Below are 6,000 nucleotides of genomic sequence, written 5' to 3'. Positions count from 1 at the left end.
AATGTATGCTGAAACCATCTGGCCTTAGTGCTTTGTTGGACTTCAAGCTTTTAATAGCCAGTCTGATTTCTTTCGCTGAATTGGGGCTTTCTAATCCCTGGCTCAATTCTCCTTCCAAACTAGGCAATACTGCATTGCTATTTGTTTGTCAATCAATCCCTATCTCACCAATTGAGATGAATAACAGAGTTGCTATAAAAACTCAGGAAGGCTTAGGGCCTAATTCTCATTCATGCTAAAGTTACTTTACACTACTCTGGTTGCTCATTTACTGGGTGTAAATGCAATTTACTGCCTGAGCAATATAAAGCGACTGTAACATAAATGAAAATCAGGTCCCCTATGTTCAGAGCAGCTAACAAATTCAAATTGCTGAGTACTATTTTCCCACAGGAGCTAGTGTACTAGAATTTCAATGCATATAAAGAATGCAACAAGCCAATTAAAAATGAAGATATTAAACGAGAAATTGAATGGTTATTTCTAAGGTCTGTTTAGAGACAGTTGATCCAAACAATGAGACTGACTTAGGCTGGCTGTTTCAAATATGCCAACTTCATCTAAAGTTCAGCCCTGCGTGGTGCTTGGAGATTTGCCACAGTACATGGAATAAACTATTTTTATTACTTAGAGAAGGAGGACTACATTTCAGAGGTGCATGCAGGGCTCCCTAAATTACCTGATAGCATTTCCCTCCCAGGGACTGTCACTGAGATTCAGCTGTTGTTAACTACTGATGCACAACAGTGTGTTTTGGTATTGGCTGAATGAGGGGATAATGGCAGAAGTATCTTGAAACTGTACCTACAACAAATGCCAAAGCTGACACTGCTACCTCACTGCTTTCCCTGTTTCTGAAGTCATGGTTTTTATTGCCTAAAATCTTTTGAAAATGGGCTTCCTTATAGTGCTTTGTAATGATGGTGATGATCTGAGCCAATGCTGGTGGTCCACAGGAAGGAAGATATTTGATGGCATGGACTGTGGAGTGGGCTATTCCAGTTTAGGCAAAGGCCAGTCATCCCCATGTTCTCCTTACACCTCTTACCCCTCTCTTACACCTGCAAATTCATATCAGCATGAACATCCACTTTGATGTCCCTCTCCTCCTTTACTTTTGGTCTGCTGAAGACTCTTCAATAACCCACATACTAGTAAGGAGTTGTTCTATTGAGAAAATCACAGGCACGAGAAGACTGATTTGTGATTTGCCAATACATGAATCTGTATATGCCATAACTGTCCTCTTTGTTCTGTTCAGTACTTCAGACCTGTGCTTATTCTATAAATAATAGAAATCCTATAAATCTGTGCCTATTCTTCTCCCACCAGCTTCTAACCAGCTGATTTCAATCCTACCTTCACCTTGCTGAAGAGCACAGGGGATGTAATGTATATATCATCTTATACAAAGGTTAATAGCCTTCTGTTGTTGCTAAATAACAGCCTGGTTGTCTAACCTGGGGCTGTGTTGAGGTCTGCACACCACAGTGCAGATCCTTCCTGTGCTTCAGCAGCATCCTCAGATACCATGCTGTCTTTGCAGCACTCCTCATGGTGAGCAGCTCTTGAGGCTGGATCCTCTGAAGGAAAGCCCATGTGGTTCCTGTCCTGAAGTAGCAGGTATGTTCCTGTTGCACAAATAAACATCAACAAGTTTCGTCCATTTAAGAGCGACTTTTGTACTTTTCTAAGGAAGACCTGTGCCTAAAATTACTTTGCTTATTTTTAAATTAAATGTAAAATTCAGTCTATTGCTTCTATAAGTAGACAACAGGCTTTGTGTTTATGGCTGCTAATAAACAGAAACCTCTTATTCTTTGACGCTGAGCATTGTGATTTACACCATTGTAATTGATAGTGGAATATTTTCCTAGTTCTCAGTTCAGATAAATCAGTGTAAGAAGTAAAATATTTTTGAGATGTTGCTCCTTCTATCGTAATTTTCCATTTTACTGTGAGAAAAAAAACCAAACTATGTAAGTGTTTTAGAGCTAAGTTGATCATCATATATTACTTAGGCAGTTATGATTAGTTTTGCAAATGTTAAAATGCTATAACATTATTTAATGTTGTCGTGAATGTAGGAATTTGTAGTGCCATCTATTGTTGGAAGATGTAGACTTGTAAAAGTTGATTTGCATATTCTATGGTAAAGGAGCATTAAAAATTTAATGTTTTACTGAGTTTTATTGCAAAATGAAATAGTTTATATAATTGTGTATTTGGAATGTTTATACTTTGCATTCTTTGAAATTTGTCAGTCTTCACAAAGAATATCTCTGAGTTTTATTTTCATTACTATCTTGCATTTGAAACCAGACTCTATTTCAGTTTTAGACCCTGAGTAAAAGCTTGTAGTGATTTACTGTGCAATAGGAAAGAAACCAAATTTTTGCTTGTTGAATACAGTTAATTTTGATTGGAAGATTCTTCAAAAGTGCACAGTAATTCGAGCCTGAGTGTTGTCATTCCTAAGCAGTGCTGGGATCTGTTCCACCATTTGAGAAACACAGGTTCACTCTCAGGTTCTTTCCTTCATATCAGTTTGAAAAGTAATCCCGGCCTTTACTTAGAGCAGAGTGATGTGAGGCGTGCAAGCTGTCTGTGCTGCAGGGGCTGAGGGCCTCCAAATAGACCTCAGAACATCTAAATGCCATTCCTACCTTTCACCGTTGATGCAAAAGGAAATCTCTGATGAGCAAAGCTGAAAGAGCAGATGTAGAGACAGGGATTTTCTCACTCTCAGCATGCTTGCGAGCTGCTGCCTTGGGAGGTGCAGCAGTAATTTTTTTCCCGAGGGAAAGGTGAGACCTGTTTCCTACCACTGTCAGAGCCCTGAAGAATTGCTACAGCATATCTAGAGCTCTGTGGTCTCTGGCTGCCACAACAGGGGATATTTGTCTTGGTGACATTTGAATGATGATTTCTCAGTGTTATTTTACTGTATTGCAACTGTTTGCTGCATCACCACACTCCATAGGAAAAATCTTTGTCAAAACAGGGCCAGTTTTACTCCAGGAGTGTTAATCTGCCTTGGAAATGCCTCTAAGCCACACACTTCATCACCTGGCTTTTGGGGACAGTCTTGCCTTTTGGCTGCTGTTACTGTACAACAAATAGCAAAAACATTTTATCTGTGGGAAGAAGGCAGACTATCTACATCAATAGGTACATTTACAGGATGCTGACATGATGAGAAAGAATGCAGTCTAGCTAAACCCCTTCTTAAATGAGGCTAAAAGTCAGCTATATTGCCCACAGCCATCCATTCCAACTTGGTCTAATCTCTTTCTCACTCTAATTTGGTGCTGGTGTATTCTCGCTTGTCACTTCATCCTCCACTGCAATCCCCACATAGGCAGGCAGCCCTTTGGCTCAACCCAAACCCCCTCAATATACCCTGATTTTCAGACACAAGCATGCCATGACCTACGCATCATTGTGCAGCTCAGTGTACAAGGACCATGTGGAAAAGCAGAGAATCAAAGCCTAAATAAAGGTTTGTGGATAAAGGAATCACCCAAGATGGAAGAGGGCACTGAATTCCAGACAAGGCTTCTCAAACAGGAATGCTTACATTAAACTGAGTTTGTTTAAAAATACCAGCAACCTTCAGAGCAAAGACCAAAGCTTCCTCCCCATGTTCCAGCAGAATGCCCAGAACACTTCCTGTTTTAGCATAAGAAGATCGGGCAGTCTGTGTTTTTTCTTTTTGAATATGTTGTCTTCATAAGAACAGAAATGTAAACTTTGAAGAGTTGTTTTATTTCTTTCCCACTGACAGGATTATTTTTACAAGTTAAAAATAATAATGCAAGAAGAAATAGCTATATCACAGAGTGATCAAAATAACTCTAACTGAAAAATATTCTATTTCTGTGGCAAAATGGCTTTCTTATGACAAATCAGCATTGCTGTCTTGCTTGGGGAAGTCATTTCATAAGAAAAATATAACATTTAAATATAGAATGATTTACTTTTAAATTACAAACTGTATGTTTTAGCTTTAAATGAATGTGCAATAATCCTTCATTGCCTCACAAATATATTTTTGTTTTTCCTTCAGTTTGAAACTCACAAAATAAAACATTTTGGAAATAACACCCTTCTTTTCTCTTACAGCTCTATAATAAGAAGAATAGCAAGACACAATTCCACAGAGATATAGCTTGAGAAGTTAAGCAGTTTGAGACCTTTCAGATTGTTTTATTTTCCCCTGAAATTGATTTTGCAATCAGAAATGTCTTTGTTGTAATCTTGTTTATTTTTGAAAAATGTACATGGAATCCTATTTTCCTGAGTATGGTGGAAAATAAGAAACAGGGGACACATCTTTCATCTGATAACATTTTACTCTGAATTCTCTGGATTGCTCTCTGACTTAATTCTCTTGCTGTTTCCTGTGTTTTCCTCCTGGTGTACACACATGCACACATAGTAATTTCAACTCTGGTCATCCATTAACACTTAGTCTGAACTTAGAACACAAGTCCTATGAGGAGCAGCTGAGGATTTTGGGTTTGTCTAGTTTGGAGTGAAGGAGGCTGAGGGATGATCTCATTGCTCTCTGGAGCAGCTTCCTGCAGAGGGGAAATGGAGAGGGATGTTCTGATCGCTTCTCCCTCTGACCCAGTGACAGGACAGAAAGGAATAGTTTCAACCTGCACCACAGGAGGTTCAGATTGGATCAGGAAGCATTTCTTCATGAGACGGAGGTCAAACGCTGGAACAGGCTTCCTAGACAAGTGATCCATGCCCCAAGCCTGTCAGTGTTTAAGAGGCATTTGGACAATGTCCTTAATAGCATGCTTTAACTTTTGGTCAGTCCTGAACTGGTCAGTCAGCTGGACTGGATTATTATCCTATTCTAAGGTTTCATTGCTCTCTGCCATCAGTAAAACAGTCAGAAATTGTACTGCTTCCTTGTTTGCCTTAAATGAAATAGCTGGCCTTGATAACCACATTAGCTTCCTAAAATCTCTGGTCTTGTAGCAGCTCAAGACCTAAGAATTATAAGCCATTCAGCTTCCTGCATAACAGCTGAATTGTGACACAACATTAAATTTAAGCTTTTCAGTTGAGATATTTGCCTTCCTTATGTTTTTATGGCACTTGGGGCAGCTAACAAGAGCAAGACTTGAGTGTGTACAATGCAGATTAATAACAAGTTATGTTGTGCCAAGTTTCAGAAAGAAAAGACTCTCACAGGCAAAAATGAGTTATTAAACATGAAATAAAAAGATATGATAGTACTCTACAAATTCAGAACCTTTTTGAAGAAGCTCATCTACAAACTTTAACTTCATTTTTAGCATTATGTTGAAATTTTTTTGCATTGGTTTATAGCAATAGATGAGCCACTGTCATAAACATAGAGGAACTGGTTGTTTTTGTTTTTTTTTTAATCTTATAAATGGCCACAGGCAATTTAAGAAGTATAATTCCCAACTGTTTTGATGAAAAACATCTTAGCAGATTTTCAGTTGCCAAGTAGTTTTAACACACCATTTTGAAATTGGATAGAAGTTAGATTGAGATGATTCTTCACTCAGAATAAAATTACAAGTCTATAAGCACATTCTAGATCTGCTAGCTCAAATAATTAGGTGTCACAAAGCAAAACACAAATCAGTGAGGAATCTGAGTTTTATGGATCAGATGTGTTCATAACGTCTACAGGGGCAATCCACTTGACTGAACACTGCATGTGCATAAGATCCATTAGAAACACTTCCGGATACTGTAAATATATTTTGGAATGTTTAAAGGTACTTAATATAGATGTTGAAATGTCTAATACCATTTGCAGTATTCCTTGTATTATACAGATACAGCTTATATTGGTTCCAAAGTTCAACCATATCACCTCTTACATACTGATTTCCAAATTTAAGAGCCCTGTTTATATTTGTCAATATTTGATGTCTTGAATTGTCAGAATGCCAGCTGAAGCCATGTATGTATTCATGCTTGATTGGAGGAGATAATGGCAGAGAG

Source organism: Camarhynchus parvulus, chromosome 1, assembly GCF_901933205.1.
Source record: "Camarhynchus parvulus chromosome 1, STF_HiC, whole genome shotgun sequence".
In the NCBI taxonomy this organism is placed as follows: Eukaryota; Metazoa; Chordata; class Aves; order Passeriformes; family Thraupidae; genus Camarhynchus; species Camarhynchus parvulus.
The sequence above is the reverse complement of the archived record's forward strand: the minus strand, read 5'-3'. Positions refer to the sequence as shown.